The sequence below is a fragment of the Mixophyes fleayi genome, chromosome 3, assembly GCF_038048845.1.
Source record: "Mixophyes fleayi isolate aMixFle1 chromosome 3, aMixFle1.hap1, whole genome shotgun sequence".
NCBI lineage: Eukaryota > Metazoa > Chordata > Amphibia > Anura > Limnodynastidae > Mixophyes > Mixophyes fleayi.
In genome coordinates, this window is record NC_134404.1 from 60,739,444 (window position 1) to 60,761,601 (window position 22,158).

General features: G+C 40.1%; 1 protein-coding gene across 3 annotated transcripts in view; it reads left to right on the top strand.

Annotated features, from left to right (window-relative positions):
• The first annotated feature begins 18,785 nt into the window (after positions 1–18,785).
• The window catches only part of LOC142143596 (alpha-1,4-N-acetylglucosaminyltransferase-like), a 120,316-nt gene continuing 116,943 nt past the window's right edge, over positions 18,786–22,158 (top strand). For 2 of the 3 annotated variants that reach the window (XM_075201567.1, XM_075201568.1), the window contains exon 1: positions 18,792–18,894. The gene's annotated coding sequence lies outside the window, so the exon portion shown is untranslated. Of the gene's footprint in view, positions 18,895–22,158 lie in introns of all 3 variants that reach the window. The other variant, XM_075201566.1, reaches the window with a different exon arrangement.

The following is a 22,158-nucleotide window of genomic DNA, read 5'->3' on the forward strand; positions in this document are numbered from 1 at the left end:
GTAAAGTCAACAGTGCCTAACACATGAAATAAGTACCGGAAAGGCCTTTAAGCTGTGAGCATAACCACACAATAGAATAAAGCTTAGTTCTTTAATAGTTATTTAATACTTGCTTTATTTATCTTGTTCATGGATATTTCCTCTATTGTATATCTACAGCTATAAGGTATTAGTATACTATCTACTATATAAATGCCTAGTGGCGTGTGTGAAAAAAAAACCCCCAAGCTGCAGCGCCACCTGCTGGGCAGAGTTATACACTGACCTATATATTTCTTGAAGGAGAAGTGACAGTTGGGAGTGGTTGGTGGTTGCCGGGGGTGACAGTTGGGAGTTTTTAACACCTAAAGTAGCTTAATGAAGGATGTGGCGATGAAGATGAAGGATGAGGTGATGGAGAAAAATGATGAGGTGGTGACATGTGGACAAAACCACGTTAAAAAAGGGCGCTTGCGTCGGGAAGTAACGCTCTTTCCCTGAGGAGGCCTGGGCTAGGCCCAAATGCATCACAAGAACCTTTTTAACACCTTAAATAGCTTGATTTGACTAGAATGCATGAGTATCATGCATGTGTTAACTTGTTCTTTTATATATTGCCTATATCTTATGTTTATCTCATAGTTTCATATTTGATTCACATTTCAAACTTGCACCTGAACACCTAAAGTTATAAAAAGTTTATGTTCACCTTTAAACTTTACAATGTGTATTGCTGTTATTTCTAATTGTATATATTGTAATGGCAAGCTTAAAAAAAACAATAGGCTAAAACAATAACAAATATAAAGACAACCTTTTTGGTTTTTGGAAATAAATATGTTTAATATTTTCTTATACCGTATGTGTTTTTAGTTTTTGTTATGCACCTTTGTGTTTTATAATGCTGAGAATGTATATTATTAGTACACAGTAATTAAGCTTATTGACTTTTTTCAGTATGGAAATGGAAATCTAACATTCTAGCTGCATACAAAATTAGTATTATGTGCTAAATGTATATTCTGCTGTGATACAGCAAAATATCTTTGTTGAATTTTTTGGGGGTTTTGTTTTATATCGCCTTTAGAATTGATGATTTTGCAGAAAGCTGTAGTATTAGCATTATTATATTATTGCTTGACATAATGCAGACATATCAAAGAATTCTTGGCTGCCAATTGTGGCCAGTAAGGAATGTGAGAGCGCGGACTAGTTTATTTTCACACTTCTGTTGATACATGTCGCCAGTAGATTAGAAGCAATTTAATATATGCTTATTTTTCCAGCAAGAAGAATTTTGGAATGTACCTGATAATTATCAAAAGTTATGAGTTTAAGAAAAGTGTGACTTCTTTTTTGAATATATAAATATATTTTCATATAGAGAGCATTTTGATAGAGCATTTGATAGCATAATATTCTCGTAACAGTTGAGTGAAGCCCCACGTTACTTCTCTGTGCTGGTGGAGAATTTGAGGGACCTTATTAGTCACACATTATTCTATCTGTAGTTCAAAAACACAGACACACAGAGAAGCAGGAATGAAGAATGATAACAAAAGGTACTTTGAGTCTAGTGCAATACACCTTAAACATTGCACAATGCCTACATTGTGTAAGTGAAACAATATAAATGCATCAATTTTTTTTATTTTTTTTTACATTTTAAAAGTAAAAACATTCTCTGCAATAACTAATTCAAGTTTCTAAGTGGAACATAATATTTTAATTGTAGTCTTAAAAAAGTTATGGTGGTGGGGAACAATCATAGTAATGAGTTTAATGGCAGTTCTCAAGAGTAGTTACAAGAAGGTTTTGATGTGACCACAAACATCCTCAGGAATTTTGTGCAATCATAGCAAAATCGTCAAATAATGCAAAATTGTGTAATCATTAAATGCCATCTTTAAAAAGTGTGCAGTAATGCATATTCACTCGTTAAATAGATCTATATAAAAGCTATCACTGTGGGCCACATTACAAAGTGGTCATGGGATTTCTATTATCTATGCCAGCATGGTGGGTGTGGGAAAAGGAGGATATGAGAAAAAAGAAAAATGGCCTTTAAATGTATCACATTCTTGAAGCAGCTCTCCCAGGTATGGTGCAAAATGTTCCTACAGATGGTGACATTAATTGGAACCAGTCATTTTCTCCATATCTCTGTAAAACAGGGTTTTGTGACCCTGCAGATGGAGGTATAAATAGAAGAACCAATCAGGAGTTGCAATTACAGAGACTGTGGCCAACAAATGGTCCTCCTTACACACACCCTCTCCTGACATTTTAAAGTAGCAAAGTGAATTTTTTTGCCATATGTTGTAGTACAGAACTGGTTTAAAATGTTACGTGTGGCCCTGCTCTAGAAGGAAAGAACTGTGCTTAAAACAATGCAACAAAGTTCATGTAAACACATAAGCACATACATCTTTAAACAATATAGCAATATTACAAATAAAAATATGAATGAGTACTACTCTCCGGAAAACTTCTGTATTCAAGGAAGTTCACATACGTAAAGATAGCAGAATAGCTAATAGAAATGCAGGTACAGAATCAATATTGTAATCTAAACCAACACAATGAGCATTAAAGAAGAGCTTTGCAAAGATATTATAATGAAAATGAGGGCAGAGATATAAGAGGGTATTGGTCATTGATTAAGCATATGAGTGTGTAAGCAGTTACTCTTATGCATTGCAAAAAGACATTAAGCCCACCCCTTGATTCAGTCCTATTTCATGTGTGGTAATGTTCTTAATAATTTGTATTGGTAGTGGGCATGATAATGGCCAGTTAGCTAATTCTACTGTGGTGATATGCAGAAGAGCCATGCACTGTGGTTGTTGTCCAGAGAGATACTGACCAGACAACCTGGGTGGTTATCTATAAGCCAAAAAATTATTATGGGGAAACTAGAGAGAGGATTATAGAGTGTACAGCCCCATGATACTTGTAAGGGTAGAGTGGAGGAGAATACATAGCTAATTATGGGATATGTGTATAAATCTTATTTATGTATATTTTGTTTACCTTTCATATGCTGTGATGGGTTGTTGTGGTACCTGGGTTGGTAGATAAACTACACCATATTTGGTTGCTATTATCTCAGAAACACAAAGTACTAACCCTATGGGGGAAGTAAATATAAACATATGATGGTTTTCACCTTGTCCTGTACAGAATTATGCAATGGTTCAGCGAGGGAACATTCAGTCATCAGTGACAAGAGACCACAAGTGGAGTTAGAGGGGGGGATAAAAAGCTGTGTGATCGTAAGCCAACGATAGCTTTTGTGGTGCTCGCGGTAGGTTAGTTATACACCTAGACCTACAACAATTAAGTAAGTTTGCATTTTATAATTACTTCATACACTGTAGAGCAGGGTTTCTCAGCCTGTAGCACATGTACCACACAGTACTATTTACACAGCTGTATATCAAATACATTGTGCCCAGAGAAATTTACAGTAGTCTGGGCTACTAATAGCCACAGTTACAGAAAGCATTTACAGACTTTTCCTCTAATATAATCTAGGAGAATGAATATCCCAGGGATGTAGGCTCCTTTCAGAAAGCACATATGACATTTGTTGATGTTGCTTCCTTACTTTCCATGTACTGTGAGCAGTCTCCAGTGAGTGTGCTTTATTGAGAGAGTTTTTGGTACATTGGGAACGGACTGAAATTCTTTTGTAAACTGTTAAACTAGGAAATTCATCTGACTTTGAAAATCAGACAAATTAGCTTGCCAGTCCTAACTTTGTAAAATATTATTAGTGATTTTCATACACAGATCATGTAGGTGTGATTTTGAAATGCAATTGTTTCATATTTATTATTGTAAATTAATTATTATCTATTTATTTTTCTTAATTTTCTTTATTTTGGAAATGTGCACTGAAGGTGGCGCAGGGTGATTCATTTTGGAATTAAACAGTTTCACTATATATTCATTATTACATCAATTGTCATATACAAATTGTTAGAGATGTTCACTGACCCCGTATTTTGGGTTTGGCTTTGGATCTGTATTAAGTTCGTGTTTTGGTTTTGGATTTGGCAAAACCGCCCTCATGTGGTTTGGTTTTGGATCTGTATTTTTTAGAAAAATTGCTAAAATATTCTAAAATCACATCATTTTGCTCTTTTTTTGTTTGCTGTAACATAAATTTATAAAGCAAAATTGCAAAAAGAACATTTTACCTTTTTGTTAGGAACTCCTTCAGTCAGCACGACAGAACCCGGAATCTGCTCCGATGTCTGGTGTTCGCTGGAGCCCCTAGTGGTGGGGACAGACTTGGCTGCAGACGAACGGAGGGTCGTGTAGTGTGCACTGACTGGGGAGAACCCTGAGGCAGCGTGGTAGAACACAGAGATGTGAGATCCAGGCAAAAGGTCAAGGGCTGGCAGCAGGCAGGGATATCAGGTAACGAGCCGAAGTCAGGGGTCACAGGCAATACAACAAGGTCCAGAAACAAGCCAGGGGTCATACACGGGAAATCCAAACTAGAATACAGAACAGGAGCAGGGAAACAGGAACAGGAGCCTAGCTACACAGGAAGCTATAACTGGCAATGAGGCTAAGTCCTCACTGCCTTAAATAGCAAGGAGAGCCAATAGGAGTCGTAGTAATACAACCCCTCCCATAGCATAATCTCTGCACCGAGACAATACTGGCAAAGACAAGACAGCACCAATTCTAAATCAAAAAGACTCTCACAGAGTCTACTCCAAAATGCATAAATAGCCCTACCTTTCCCTGCAGGAATATGCCCGGGTGTCAGCCCGCTGGCCGGGCGCTGCGGCCTCCGGATTACAGCGTCCCGGTTGTTGCCTAGGCAACCGGGACGTCAGAGGCGGAAGTGAGACCCCGGTCGTCATGGAGACGGCCGGGGCGTCTGGGAAAGCCGGAAGCGAGCCGCGGCGGCACGTCGGGGAGCCGCAGCTCGTAACAGTACCCCCCCCCTTGAGGAGGGGTCAATGCACCCCGACTTCCAGGTTTCCCAGGATACTTTTTAAAAAAGTCCTTAATGAGTTGGTTAGCATGTAGATGCTTCTGCGGCACCCAAGACCGTTCCTCCGGGCCATAGCCTTTCCAGTGGACCAAAAAGTGGATTTGACTTTGCACCTTTTTGGAGTCTAGGATCTTTTCAACAATGAACTCTTGGTGTCCTCTGACTGAGACAGGACGAGGTCTGTGCAATTGACGTGGTCTGAATTTATGTGACCATGTGACTGCTTTCAACAAGGAACAATGGAATGTGTTAGGAATCTTGAGTGAAGGAGGAAGCTTCAACTTGAAAGCCACGGGATTAATCTGTTTAATAATGGAGAAGGGTCCAATAAACCTAGGACCTAACTTCCTACAAGGTTGCTTAAGTTTAATGTTGCGGGTAGATAGCCACACCTTGTCCCCGACCTTGAAAGGACATGGTCCACGATGCTGATCAGCATAATGCTTAGACTTAAACGAAGCTTGTTTGAGGGCAAGGTGAACCTTTCTCCATATCCGGCACAGATAAGAAATCGAAGAACTAGATTTAGCTTGATTCGAGACTTCCAGCGAGTTGGACCGAGGATGGAATCAGAGGTTACAGAAGAATGGCGATACCAGAGTAGATGAATGGCACGAGTTGTTGTAGGCGAACTCTGCCCATGGAAGCAGAGCAGCCCAATCACTATGGCATTTAGTTACATATAAACGGAGAAATTGCTCAAGGGATTGATTAACCCTCTCCGTTTGTCCGTTGGATTGTGGGTGATACCCTGAAGATAGATAGAGTTTAATTCCTAATTGGGCACAGAATGCTCTCCAGAATGTGGCTACAAATTGGGAGCCGCGGTCAGAGACAATATTAACAGGAAGTCCATGGAGCTTGAAAACGTGCTGAATGAATAGAGATGCCAAGGTTTTAGCACATGGCAATCCTACAAGAGGGATGAAATGTGCCATCTTACTAAATCTGTCTACTATCACCCAGATGGTGTTAAAGCTGGATGAGCGTGGTAATTCCACGATGAAGTCCATCGATATGTGGGTCCAGGGTCTCGCTGGAATGGATAGGGGCATAAGAGGCCCGGCAGGACGTTTGCGAGAAGATTTATTCCTGGCACAGGTTTCACAGGATAACACAAACTCTTTGGTATCTGCTGCCAAGGAAGGCCACCAGACGGAACGAGACAGAAGTTCCAATGTCTTGGATACTCCAGGGTGACCTGAGGTTTTATTATCATGACATTCAGTGAAGACCGTCCTCCTCAGATAAGCTGGTACGAATAATTTACCCCTGGGAGTAGCTGATGGTGCCAACTGTTGGAGACCCCGGAGGGTTGTGCCAAGATCCTGAGTTAGGCCAAGGACTACTTTGGATGCCGGAATAATGAAAGCGGTTTCTGCGAGGGAAGGATGAGAGGCGATAAAACTGCGAGACAAGGCGTCTGCCTTAATGTTCTTGGATCCGGGCCGGAACGTAATTGTAAAGTTGAAACGGGAGAAGAAAAGGACCCACCGGGCTTGCCTGGAGTTCACAATTTTGGCAGATTGAATGTACTGTAGATTTTTGTGGTCAGTATATACTGTAACCACATGATTAGCTCCCTCTAGCCAGTGGCGCCACTCTTCAAATGCCCACTTGATAGCCAGCAACTCTCTATTCCCAACGTCATAGTGGGTCTCAGCGGAGGAAAATTTTCTGGAAAAAAAAGGCACAGGGATGCAAACAGTGATCAGCGATATCTTTCTGGGAAAGGATGGCACCCGCCCCGACGTCAGAAGCATCCACTTCGAGAATAAACGGTAATTCCGGATTGGGGTGTCGGAGGACCGGTGCAGAGATGAAGGCCTCTTTTAACTCTTGAAAAGACGTCAAGGCCGTAGAGGACCAATTAACGGTATCGGCCCCTTTACGTGTAAGGGCTGTAATCGGAGCCACCAATACAGAGAATGACTGGATGAATCGCCTATAATAATTAGCGAATCCTAAAAACCTCTGAATGGCTTTAAGATTGCTTGGCCGGATCCAATCGAGAACTGCCTGTACTTTACTGGGATCCATGAAGAAGCCACGAGGTGAGATGACGTATCCGAGGAACGTGACCTGAGTGACTTCAAACTCGCATTTCTCGAGTTTAGCGAAGAGGCAGTGCTGGCGGAGTTTCCGAAGTACCTGTTTGACATGAGTACGGTGTTGCTCCAGTGACTGGGAATAAATCAAAATGTCGTCAAGATAAACTACAACGAATCTCCCCAGGAATTCTCGCAGGACATCGTTAATAAAATCTTGAAACACTGCGGGAGCGTTACATAGGCCGAAGGGCATGACCCGATATTCATAATGGCCTGAGTGAGTATTGAAGGCCGTCTTCCACTCGTCGCCCATTTTTATTCGAACCAGATTATATGCCCCCCACAGATCGATCTTGGAGAATATCGTGGCTAATTTGAGCTGATCAAAAAGTACAGAGATGAGTGGCAACGGAAAAGTATTCTTCACAGTAATCCCATTTAGACCCCTATAGTCTATGCAGGGCTGGAGGCTTCCATCTTTTTTTGCCACAAAGAAGAAACCCGCTCCTACGGGTGATTTGGAGGGTTGAATGAATCCCTTACGTAGGTTTTCCTCCACATAGTCATCCATAGACTTAGTTTCAGGAATGGACAAGGCATATAATCTTCCCTTAGGAAGCTTGGCATCTGGAACCAAATCAATGGAGCAATCGTAGCTACTGTGTGGTGGTAGAGCGTCTGCTTCTTTTTTCGAGAATACGTCGTGGAATTCACGATAAGGCAATGGAAGAGATTCAGGACTAGGCTGAACAATCCGGAGAGGAAGAGCAAGACAGGTTGAGGAACAAGCCTTACTCCATCGTATGATCTCCCCTGTGCTCCAATCTATGTGAGGGTTGTGAAGTTGAAGCCAGGGATGCCCGAGGATCAATGGTACGGAGGAACAGGGAATCAGAAAGAACGAGAGGACTTCGGAATGGAGAGCTCCCACCGTAAGCTGCAGAGGTGGCGTTTGATATGAGACCCTTCCGTCAGTTAACGGTTTACCGTCCAGTCCGCAGACCGTGATTTCTGAGTCTAAGTTTACGGACGGAATACCAAGAGTCTTGGCAAATTTTATATCCAAAAAATTTCCGGCTGCCCCACTGTCAAGAAAGGCAGGGATAGAAACGGATCGATTACCATACATGATCCGAGCAGGGATTAAGACCGAATTCTTGGAAGAGACCATCTGGAGACCTAGGTGTACCTCCTCCTTTACTCCTAGGCCTGGTCTTTTCCCGCCTTGTTAGGGCAGCTACGCAGGAGATGGCCTTTATTGCCACAATAGAGACATAGCCCCAGTGACCGGCGCCTGGATTTCTCCTCAGGGGACAGGCGATAAGCCCCTAACTGCATGGGCTCTGGTAAATCCTGAGGAACTGGGTAGACGGCTGGAGAGGACCAGGATGGTGAGGCGGCCTCCTTCTCGGACCTTCTTTCCTTGATCCTACGGTCAATTTTAATAACTAGTTGCATTAAGGCCTCCAAGGAAGATGATGAAGGATATTGGACTAAGGAGTCCTTTATCTGCTCCGAGAGCCCAAGCCGGAACTGACTCCGTAGTGCGGGGTCATTCCACTGACTGTCGACCGACCAACATCGGAACTCGGCACAATATTCTTCCGCTGTCCGCCGCCCCTGTTTCAGCGCTCTTAGGTGGGACTCGGCCGAGGCCACCCTATCTGGGTCATCATATAAGAGACCAAGTGCGTTGAAGAAGGCGTCTACGGACTGTAGAGCTGGATTCACAGGAGTCAGACTGAAGGCCCAAGATTGGGGATCGCCTTGGAGTAAGGAGATGATAATACCGACCCTCTGTTGCTCCGAGCCCGAGGAGCGGGGCCTGAGACGGAAATACAGCTTGCAGCCCTCCTTAAAATTTCGGAATAAGGCTCTGTCTCCAGAGAACCGGTCCGGAAGATTTAACTTTGGCTCAGGTGCCGGAGTTGCTTGGGTGGCCTTGGCGGCTTCTTCCTGAGCAGAAAGCCTGTGTGAGAGATCCTGAACCATCTGCGACACAACTTGGATCTGCCTTGCCAGGACTTGAGCCGGACTGGGTTCCATCGGTGAAAGATAGAATCGTCTTATTTTTTGGCCAGTTAAAATGTTAGGAACTCCTTCAGTCAGCACGACAGAACCCGGAATCTTCTCCGATGTCTGGTGTTCGCTGGAGCCCCTAGTAGTGGGGACAGACTTGGCTGCAGACGAACGGAGGGTCGTGTAGTGTGCACTGACTGGGGAGAACCCTGAGGCAGCGTGGTAGAACACAGAGATGTGAGATCCAGGCAAAAGGTCAAGGGCTGGCAGCAGGCAGGGATATCAGGTAACGCGCCGAAGTCAGGGGTCACAGGCAATACAACAAGGTCCAGAAACAAGCCAGGGGTCATACACGGGAAATCCAAACTAGAATACAGAACAGGAGCAGGGAAACAGGAACAGGAGCCTAGCTACACAGGAAGCTATAACTGGCAATGAGGCTAAGTCCTCACTGCCTTAAATAGCAAGGAGAGCCAATAGGAGTCGTAGTAATACAACCCCTCCCATAGCATAATCTCTGCACCGAGACAATACTGGCAAAGACAAGACAGCACCAATTCTAAATCAAAAAGACTCTCACAGAGTCTACTCCAAAATGCATAAATAGCCCTACCTTTCCCTGCAGGAATATGCCCGGGTGTCAGCCCGCTGGCCGGGCGCTGCGGCCTCCGGATTACAGCGTCCCGGTTGTTGCCTAGGCAACCGGGACGTCAGAGGCGGAAGTGAGACCCCGGTCGTCATGGAGACGGCCGGGGCGTCTGGGAGAGCCGGAAGCGAGCCGCGGCGGCCCGTCGGGGAGCCGCGGCTCGTAACACTTTTAAAGAAAAAAAACATATCTTTAATAATGGTTGAACCTTTACATCATCTTAACATAATACTAATTCATCCCCGTTGGAATCCACCATTACAGAAGTCTCTGTGCTTTGATGTAGTTGCCGGTAAAGGCTTTCCTCGTGGAATTTGTAGTCCAATTTGATGAACATCATCTTTTCATTTTTAGTAAGTAGCCTCCTATGCCGATCGCAGACAAGGTTCTCGGCTGTGCTGAAAATGTTTTCGAGTACACACAAGAGGGTGAGCATCTTAGAGACTGGAGAGTGACAAGAACAATGTTATTGGTGACAAGAACACTGCCACCCCTCCTGTCTCTGTATGATCAATTGCACAGAGCAATGTGACTAAAGAGTGACATGGACACTGCCACCCCTCTTGTTTCAGTATAAAAAATGACACAGAGCAATGCACTGGAGACTTAGTAGAACACTGTCACCCCTCCTGTTTTCTGTGTGAGCTTTGGCACTCAGCAATATGACTGGAGAGTGACACGAACACTGCCATTCTCCTGTTTCTGTATGAGCAATGGCACAGAGCAATGTAACTGTAGACTTAGAAGAACACTGCTATTCCTCCTTTTTTCTGTGTGAACTATGGCACTTAGCAATGTGACTGGAGAGTGACAAGGACACTGCCACCCCTCCTGTTTCTGTATGAGCAATGGCACAGAGCAATGTCACTGGAGAGGAGACTGATAAGAAGAACACTGCCTTCCCGTCTATTTCTGTTTTAGCTATGACACTCGGTACTCAAAAATCTGCTAAGGCAAAGGTGGTCTTTAAAGCCATTGCCATTTTAAATACCCCCTGCAAAGTTGCCTAATAATGGCGACTTGCAAATTTCGCAATTTAATACATTTATCCCCTGTTCTAGTAAATGTAAAAGGTGCAATTCAGCGGACATAGATGAGAACTGTCAGTGCAGTTTTTATATATGTAGAATATTTTTGTCAAATAGATTCCTGCTGTAATTTTTTAAACATTTCCATAATAAACATTGTTATAAATGCCTCATTGAATCCTCAGTACTAAGCACATTTCATCAAAACACTGCAGGATCCTAAACAAATTTAAGATTAGCCGTCAGTATTTATGGCTTATTTTTGCATCTGGTTTTCTGTTAGCAAAATATTTATGGCATTTAGCTATACATGAAGGATCTGAATCATTAAGGAGAGCAATGCAAATAAAGGAGTAAATGTTCTCGGAACAAACCATGTTACAATGCAAGGTGTGCAAATTAGTTTAATATTTTTTAAATATGCTCAGGCTAGGTTCTAGGAGATCTGAACCCACCCAAACTTTGCACGCCATCGGAAGTGAAAACAAGGCAAAACGTCATTGATGCGTCGTCGGATCTTGCGAGTTTTGAATTCTATAAGTACCGCCCTCCACAACGATCCAGGGCCATTGCACAGAGAGACACAGAAGGGGTAGCACGGTTCGTGGCAGTCTCTAGTGCAGTTGGGCTGCGTCATATCTGAAACAGAAAGAGGAGGGGGTGGCAGTTAATATTTAATTCATTTTGCCCTTAATCAATAAATAATGATTGCTAATATAATTTAAATGTCAATGGTGTTTTCTCTTATTTTCAGAATGGCAAAATAGTTCAAACAGCCTGTTTGAGCTATCAAGCCATTCTGAAACGGGTATTAAAACTTTCCTGTCCTGTCTTTTGGATGGCGGTTTTGATGACGGTTTCATCCAAACCACTGGCGGTTTAAGTTTTTCAATCCGCCATAGATCGCCAGTCATTTTAAATTGAAGCCTCAAGCCGCCCTATAGTAAATGTGGCGGTTTGGACCACCAAACACAATTCTTAGTAAATCTAGCTCTTATTGTCAGTTTAAAAATAAAACTATGAAGTATCTGTGTGCTACATGAAAAAGTAGCCAGTATTTTCCTTATGTGCAAAATAATAACCTCATTAGCACCCCCTGCATTGTATCATGGTTTTGCCAAGGTTCAAAGTTACTCATTTGTTTTGCTTCACTTTCCTTAATGAATCAGGCCCTATGTATTTAGTAAAAACAAATATACTCCATTTAGTAAAAGTAACAGAACAGCAACAGGTGGAAGGGGAGGATTTGGGGGAGGAAGATAAGAGGGAAGAGTAGAGGGTAGAAGGTTTTGGGGAAAAAGGGCCCAGTCTTTAATTAAGACAGCCAATGGAGATATCAGAGAACAGGAGAATAACACTGGGTTGTGACTTCAAATCACCGTTGAGCACATTACACACATATAGAGGTATATAGCACAGTGTATTTAAAATCCAACTAACAACCGAAAATTGCGCTAAAATTCTACAAATTTGTCAGCTGAAGATAATATAATATCATCCATATCCATATAAAATTCAAACCTAGCACACTATTCTTTTAACAATGGAGGGGGAGGACACCTCCATTGAATTTGTATCACCACTTTACCTGCTCAGTTTAGATGAGATTTTTTTAAACTAAGCTACTGGGATATATATCATGTTGAGTAGCCAGATGCACTAGCTGTCAGGTACATCACTTCCTCAGATTTCTTTCAAAGTGGTAATCACCTCTTTAAAAAAACAACGGATCTTCAGACATTCCCACCAAATATGGAGGGGTGACCCCACCCCCATGTCCAACAAGTGTTAAGTACCCCTTGATACACATCTGAAAAAGGAGATTTGGGCACTTCAAGACGTGGAGACAGATATAAGAAACTATACATCAAGGAAGCTTTCTGGATTCACAGCTTGAGGACTACGTACGAAGAAAGTTTAAACGAGACAGAGTTGGATTTTGGGTAGGTTTGACTCTACCCTCACTGGGTATAAATGTTGATGATGGGTGAGGATATACATATATATATATATATATATATATATATATATATATATATATATATATATATACACAAGTTAACCCGTGCATGATACTCATGCATTCTAGTCAAATCAAGCTACTTATATATATATATATATATATATATATATATATATATATATATATATATCAAAACACAAAAAGAGAGGGCGCCAAACAGTGCATTAAATGTGAATCTTGATGAATGATTTTCACATATGAGTATATTCCCATACCAGAGATCCAAGTAATGACAGCCTTAGTAAACACACGGGATGATCTTCTCTAGGTCCCGTCTATGGTGGACTTCTGGAACCCCAAATGATTCAAATGGATACTCCTCCCAACAGTAACATCTCCAAGGTGGCTAGAACTCAAAAAATGGCCACAATAGTATAATACCACCAGATAAGGATATGTAAAAAACCTTTTAATAAAAAGAGGCAAAAGCCTCACACAGCGGCTTTGATATATAATGCTTGTACATAAAATAGAATAAAAACCAGCTTATCTGTCCTTTTCCTCGTGCAATGATGAACATCAGGCAGGGCAAATCTGGCCAGTTAGCCCAAAACTGAAAACACGGGTCCTGGACAGCAGTAGCACAACCCCCCAACGTGTTTCTTCCTCAAATGTAAGACTTTCTCAAGGGGTCAGGTATATATGTATATATATATATATATATATGTATATATATATATATATATATATATATATATATATATATACAAGTTAACCCGTGCATGATACTCATGCATTCTAGTCAAATTAAGCTACTTAAGGTCTTAAAAAGGTTCTTGTCATGCATTTGGGCCTAGCCCAGGCTTCCTCAGGGGAAGAGTGTTACTTCCCGACGCAAGCGCCCTTTTTAATGTGTGTTCATGAGGTAAAATTACCTCACGAAAATGAGTTTGACCCCTCAACTCGTAAATTTAGCCTTCACTACCCCTCCCACGGGGGGAAGGGGGGATGATGGAAGTTAACTGACTTCACTATTCTAATTTTTTTGTCAAATAATGTCAGTATACCAAATTTCAGGTCAATTGAATGAGCCCTTTTTGAGAAAATAGTTTTTTCCACACATACACACACCAACACACGCCGCTAGGCGTTTACTTTTATATATTAGATAATGCTAAGAATTTAGTAGGTCAGTGTAGTATATAACTCCGCCCAGCAGGTGGCGCTGCAGCGGTTTTTTTTTTTCTTCCACACACAGACTAAGACACGCCACTAGGCTTATATATATCTATAGACTAAAAACAATACTAAATATTAAAACTACGTTATTTATTTTATACCTCTTTCCTTTTGGGTTGTGCAGTTTTAATTCTAGTATACTGGTAATATATGACACTAGTAAACAATATGCTTAATGCGAGTTTTCAGGATGGAAAGGAAAGATAAAGTCTTCAATATGTACTATATTATCTATGTGCTAAATGTATATTCTACTGTGATACAGTAATACATCTCTATTGAAATTGGGCTTTCTGGTGCATAACCTTTAGGGTCGGTGATAGACCAAATTGCATAATATTCAATTTGTGAAGAGAGATACACAGAGATTGGCATAACCTAAATACATTAACATATATTATATTGGTGTGTGCATTTTGTCTGTACCTATTCGGAATTGCAGTTTTTTTAGAACATTTTCTCAAAAGCTGCATTGTTCAATAAAAGCTAAATACTAGCTTTAAATCACTATTCATATAAACAATGTTACACTTATTGCAGCAATCACATATAGCCTGATTTAGATTGAAACCCTAGTAACTGAGGGCTGTAAGAATTTGCTATGTCATAATGTAAATGCGGGTAAAATGCAACCAGGTTTGAATTTCAAATAAATTTTGCCTGGACATGTGGTTTAGGGTGGGAAAGTATAAGCGTAATACAGTGGGGGTGTGCACAGCCCATGCATATGCAGCCTGAATAGACTTGGTGTCATTCACAGTTGTAATGTGCAGTGGAGTATGCTGGCGCTATATAAATAAATGTGAATTAATCTCCAGATATGTCTCTCAAGAGATGTATCCCTTGCGGGTACCCTTAATGTACAGATATGTGCTAATGATGATGACAGCAAAAGCATGTATCTTTACTGCTCTATTACACAATAAGTAAATGATGTTGTCCTTGTTAAAAATCATAGGTTTCCCATTATTATAGGGGCCCCCATAATGCAAGAGCCCAGACTTTTTTCCCCCTGATTTAACTTTAATCAGCCAACACTAAAGCCTTGGTCCTTGTTACCTATTGTAGGCGGGGTACTCATCAGTTTTTAAATATATTTATTCATTTCTCTACAAGAAAAACACTATACATGTATCATCAAGGTAATTATGATCACTCCAGCCTAACGGTATCTTGATAATGTATATATATATATATATATATATATATATATATACACACCTTTATTAAGCAATAGATTAAGAGGCAGTGTAGTGTAAAATAGATCCCATAATATCTTGATTCATATAAGCATCAGATCCTTCTGTGGAGCTAAATATTATCACTGCCATCATTACCACCAATTTATCTGAAAATAGATTTCTGGCAATGTACTTACCAAGCCTAGAGCAAGGTCAACATTTGTATATATCAGAACACATATAAACTGCATGGTATAAAGAAGATAACTGTCCTACAGCGGAGCAAGATGCCCAAAGAAAAATGTCAAATTAAGCTCCCTTTTTATGTCAGATAAATGTTCCCTTTTGGGAGCCCATCTGATATTGAAGGGTGTCCCATTTTCTGCTTCTCCCAGCAAGAGAGATCTGATCGTTCGTGATATTTATCAATTCTGTGTTTATCCTTTTTATTTTATTAGAAACCATTGCATTATATGTTTGTATGTAATTTAATTAATTGTTTTATCTTAAGCAGTGTGGATGTATTTTCCATTTTAAATTAAACTGGGTACACACTACACAGTTTTCATCCAATAATCAGCTAAATCAGCCGACATACGACCGCTCATTCAAAAGTCGGGTCAGTGTGTGCAGAGACACGATGGTCGAAAGTCTGCCCAAATGGACGAATGTCGCCTCATTAGATTGGTTGTACCGTTTAATATTTTCTTTCCAATCTCGTTTCCGTTGTATAGTGTGTATAAACTTCCGACCGATCCACAACAGTGAGTACGAAATTACAGTCATTGCTCACGACAACATGGCTGTAAAAAGTCGCTAAAAGGAAGTCCGCTCTTCCCTTTATCGTCCTAAACAAGGCTAGTGTGTATGCAGTCCATGGACCGAGCGATCGGAACATCAATCGCATGTAAAATCGCTCGGCATAAAAAGTTGGTTGAAATTTTTATAGAGTGTACCCAGCTTCACACTTAATAAGTTCAAGTCTCTGTGTTCATACGAAGTTATGTGACAGTTTGGTGAAAATGCTACATAGTTGAAAACAGGGGAGATCATTCTGGTTTATGTTAACTCTGATTAAAGTAAATTGTGATAAAATAGTTCTAAGTAGGGATGTGCACCGGCCACTTTTCGTGTTTTGGATTTTGGGTTCTGATTACCTTCAGGTTTTGGGTTCTAATGGGTTTTGCCAAAACACCCCCTCAAGGTTTTGGGTTTTGGGTTCTGATTTTTTTTTTAAAAAGCATAAAAACTGCTAAAATCCAGATTTTTTTTTTTTTTCACTCCTACGCTATTATTAACCTCAATAACATTGATTTCCACTCATTTCCAGTCTATTCTGAACACCTCACACCTCACACCTCACATTGATTTTATTTATTGATTTTAGACCAAAAGGTTGCACCGAGGTAGCTGGATGACTAAGCTAAGCGTCACGTACATTAACCCACATGGTGCAATCATCCCTAATACATCTGCTAAAAGCCTTTTCAGGGCTGTTACTGCCTTACTTTTATTTTCTGTATTGCTCTCTTTCTCCTCTATTTACATTATTACTTCCTTTTCCTTTTACACATCTTATAATATCTCAACATAATCTAAATTAATTTTGCTCTTTTCAAAACTTCTCAATTTATTTTTCTCTTTAAGATATCCTTTACTTTTGTAGTGAATTAATTTTTCTCCTTTTTTCCTTATTTTATCAATTAACTTCTACCTCTACTATGAATATTGTTCCATATATCTTTCTTCCTTCAGCAATCTGTGCTAATTACATTTTCATCTACTTACCTTTCTCATATTTTTCCTAAACTTCTTTTTAAATCCATTTCCTCTGTTTTCCTGCCTCCCCTTCATTGTATTTCTGATCATCATTGTATCTGCTATATATTTCTCTTACACCTTTGTTTCCTCTTCTTTCCAATCTAAGACAAAGCAGGCAACTAGTTGTGTCACACAGAAAATACATACTGCTTAATGAGTACAAGCTCACACAATAGTAAACCTTTATTCCTAACATTTACATATATATTTGCCTTAGTGTAGGAAACTATTATCTGCATTACATTGTTTAAACAATTTTATGTTACATTTTTTTGCACTGTTGATCAGTTTCCTGCTCAAAGTATTATGTTCACTATTAAATTGAACATAACAGAGGAAATTATTACATTATGGATCATGGTTAGTTCTTACCGTATATGATGAGCTGAACCTTTTTTGTTTCAATGGTGGTAAAATTTTGAAGTTGAGTAATCATCGTGTACTCCCCCTGATCAGCCTGTCTGATAGCGTCCAGTCTCAGGCTTCCATTCATAAACAATTCACATCTTCCCATAAACGAATCAGGATCTCGCGAGATCCGACAGAGGGATGATGATGTTTTGCCTCGTTCTGAGTTTTGCGTCGGGCGGGAATTCCCGAACAGTGCTCGGATCCAGCTCAGATCGGCACTGTTCGGGGGATGTTCGGATTTCAAGAATCCGAACCCGCTCACCCCTAGTTCTAAGGGAGAACCTAAGGCTTCCTAAATAAGAATGTCAGCTCTTCATAAAAAAAACTTGGTGCCGGCATAATTGGTAAGGCAAAGCTTGTGTGTGCCATAGATAAGGAAAGGTTTAATCATTTTGACAGACCAGGTGGTTGTTTTTGATTAACCCCTTGCAACACATACGTCATGCAGGCTCAGGTGAGTGCTGATCGTGGGAGCACCTATTATTTCCAGTCCATCTTAATTGTCTCTACTTTCCTATAATAAAAAGTATTATTACTTAATTCACATATTCATTGTTTTACAAAATTATTTTACTTTTGTTTATTCATTTAAAGTCTTCCATTGGCAATTTGTTGTGCTTCCTGGCAGGCACATTCTAGTCTTCTATTGCTAAGAGGTCATTGGTGTCTCCTCCAGTTTTGTGGAACTATGAGACACAGGGAGCCCTGAAAGCTATGATGGGACTTGTAGTTGCCCAGCTGCTGTAGACATACATTTTACTTAAGCCTGTGCAACTGTGTGTACCCTACTTATGTACCCACTCTTAGGTTTCCTTATACCTCTTACCTTCTACCAACCACAAAGCCATGTTCATACTTCAAAGGGGAAAGAGTATACCTTCATGTAGTGGATCTCTCAAAGCAATGCTCAAGTAAGTCGAACGTCTGTGTTGGGATCTCCAGCTGGGGAAAAAAGAAGATTTGTCAGATAAGGCAAAGACCGCTGTGTCCAAAGTTCCTTTGATGGGGTGAAGAGAGCTTTAGGTGTGTGGATTGCACTAGGTAGCTCATGAATGAGGAGGCTCTTGATGGAGAAGAGTGGACTCCTTGGCCAGTGTGGTACTACTTTTTGATCCAGTCACAGGCATGGTAAGGTATCATGTAATCAACCAAAAACTGAAAGCCAAACCTTTCTCCGTGGATTCCCAAATCTGGAGCTGGATGAAGAAGGAATAAGGCAGATGAGTGTGGCTAGAACAGCCATCCAGTGAGTAGCAAACAGCACATGCAAATCAGGAAAGTTGAGGTAAATAGTAAAATCCAATAGAGTGTAGAGTAGAACAAATAAGTAGCACAAATATACTAAATGAATGTGAGCATTGTTTTGAATAATTGTGAAGTCAACAGTGCCTAACACGTGAAATAAGTACTGGAAACGCCTTTAAGCTGTGAGCAAAACCACACAGTAGAATAAAGCTTAGTTCTTTAATAGATATTTATTACTTGCTTATTTTATCTTGTGCGTGGATATTTCCTGTATTGTATATCTACAGCTATAAGGTATCAGTATACTATTCTTTTATATATTGCCTATATTTTATGTTTATCTCATAGTTTGATATTTATTTCACATTTCAAACTTGCACCTGAACACCTAAAGTTATAAAAAGTTTATGTTCACCTTTAAACTTTATAATGTGTATTGCTGTTATTTCTACTTGTATATATTGTAATGGCAAGCTTAAAAAAAAACAATAGGCTAAAACAATAACAAATATAAAGACAACCTTTTTGGTTTTTGGAAATAAATATGTTTAATATTTTCTTATACCGTATGTGTTTTTAGTTTTTGTTATGCACCTTTGTGTTTTATAATGCTGAGAATGTATATTATTAGTTCACAGTAATTAAGCTTATTGACTTTTTTCAGTATGGAAATGGAAATCTAACATTCTAGCTGCATACAAAATTAGCATTATGTGCTAAATGTATATTCTGCTGTGATGCAGTAACATATCTTTGTTGAATTTTTTTTGTTTGTTTTGTATATTTCCTTTAGAATTGATGATTTTGCAGAAAGCTGTAGTATTAGTATTATTATTTTATTGCTTGACATAATGCAGACATATCAAAGAATTCTTGGCTGTCTATTGTGGCTAGTAAGGAACGTGAGAGCCCAGACTAGTTTATTTTCACACTTTGGATGAAACATGTCGCCACTAGATTAGAAGCAATAAAATATATGCTAATTTTTCCAGCAAGAAGTATTTTGGAAAGTACCTGATAATTATCAACAGTTATGAGATTAAGAAAACTGTGACTTATTTTTGAATATATTAATTTAGTTCCATATAGAGAGCATTTTGATAGAGCATTTGATAGCATAATATTCTCGTAACAGTTGAGTGAAGCCCCACATTACTTCTCTGTGCTGGTGGAGAATTTGAGGGACCTTAATATTCTATCTGCAGTTCAAAAACACAGGCACACAGAGAAGCAGGAATGATAACAAAAGGTACTTTGAGTCTAGTGAAATACACCTTAAACATGGCACACTGCCTACATTGTGTAAGTGAAACAATATCATTTTGTTTTTTTACATTTTAAAAGTAAAAACATTCTCTGCAATAACTAATTCAAGTTTCTAAGTAGAGCATATCATTTTAATTGTATGCTTAAAAAAGTTATGGGGGTGGGGAGCAATCATAGTAATGAGTTTAATGGCAGTTCTCAAGTGTAGTTAATGTTTTAATGTGACCACAAACATTCTCAGGAATTTTGTGCAATCATAGCAAAATCTTCAAATGATTATTATGTATGCCAGCATGGTGGGTGTGGGAAAAGGAGGATATGAGAAAAAAGAAAAATGTCCTTTAAATGTATCACATTCTTGAAGCAGCTCTCCCAGTTATGGTGCAAAATGTTCCTACACATGGTGACATTAATTGGAACCAGTCATTTTTTCCATATCTCTGTAAAACAGGGTTTTGTGACCCTGCAGATGGAGGTATAAATAGAAGAACCAATCAGGAGTTGCAGTTACAGAGAGTGTGGCCAACAAATGGTCTTCCTTACACACACCCTCTCCTGACATTTTAAAGCAGCGAAGTGAAATTTTTTGCCATATGTTGTAGTACAGAACTGTTTTAAAATGTTACGTGTGGCCCTGCTCTAGAAGGAGAGAACTGTGCTTAATACAATGCAACAAAGTTCATGTAAACACATAAGCACAAACATCTTTGAACAATATAGCAATATTACAAATTAAAATATGAATGAGTACTACTCTCCGGAAAACTTCTGTATTCAAGGGTGAGAGAGGGGAGGGGGTGGAGGAAGAACCAGACGTGGATACAGAGAAGAGGCGGTTAGCAAGATATGAGGTGAACCAGGCTAGAACAGATCCAGAGAGGTCAAGAGAGAGAAGAGTTTGCAACAGGAGGGGGTGGTCCACAGTGTCGAAGGCTGCGGAGATGTCGAGGCGGATGAGTAGTGACTCCTGGTTTTGGCTGATTATAGATCATTAGTAACTTTGGACAGGGCAGTGTCGGTGGAATGGTGGGGGCGGAAACTGGATTGGAGATGTCTAGGCTACTTAATTAGATCCATTGCTAATTGTCATTGCTGAAATAGAAATAATAGGGTTGGAGGTCTTGGTCTAAATCTGCAGTCACATTGTACTGTGTGATCTAGCTCACACACAAACAGGAGAGGTCCATTGCTCCATTGCTTAATGTCATTGCTGAAATAGAAATAATAGAGCTGGCAGTGTTGTTCAAAATCTGCAGTCACATCGTACCGTGTCATCAAAATGGATTCACAGCAGTACAGAGAAAACCAGAAGCACCAAGCAGCTCCTGGCACCAGTCATGATGATAATAATATGTCTATGTCATCTGCTAAAGCCTATGTTAAAGTGTATAGTGTTTTTAAGTCAGGGAAACAAAAATGTAAAAAAACACCTTTTACCTTGGTAAAGAAAAAAAGACCTGTAATCCAGGCAAAGTTATCTGCAGAAAAAAATAAAATTGCCAACATGCCATTCTACACACGCGGTGGCAAGGAATGAATGAGGCCTTTGTCTTTCTATATGACTGCTAGCTCTGCAACTGACACTGAGGCATCTTCTTATAAGGACAGTCATGACCAAACAAAACCTTATTATTCTGGCTCAAAAAGTTGTGGCCAAATACTTTTACGTGTAAAAGCCGAGTTGGAAAAAACAGTAAGGCATTAGAGGAAAATGTATGTTTACATTCAGAAATATAACAAATCCCTGAGGAGAGTCTATCCACAAGTGCTATGTGTAAGCCTGACCTTTCTGATACTATACCCATATTGAAGTCTCCTTTCAGCATTTCTGCAGATGTGTGCATGTGCAGCCCAAGTGTAGCCGGTGATACACAAATTGAGGATGCAACTGTGGAATTTCAACAGGATGAAGGGGATAATTGTGTAGCTGATGATGGCGCTAATGAGGATGTTGAAGAGGATTATGTTGTTTGTGTAAGTCCTGCACCAGTGGAAGCAGTTCTTGTATGGGATAAGAAGAAGGCCATTGTCATGCCTGGGCATAAGACCAAAAAATCCCCCTCTTATGTGTAGAATTAATTTTACCCAAATCCTGCCAACAGTTGTCTAGCCATTTATAGCGTTTAAAAGCCACAGTCAGTAGAGGTAGGGACCTTAAACATCTAGGAACTGTCATAAAAGCCAGATAATGGGAATGGTCTTGATCTCTGCTAGATTGACAGCTTAGCCCCAGAGAGGTGCGGAGTCTAATGGGGAAGAGGTATTCACCAGGGTTTCCCACAAGGCAATATG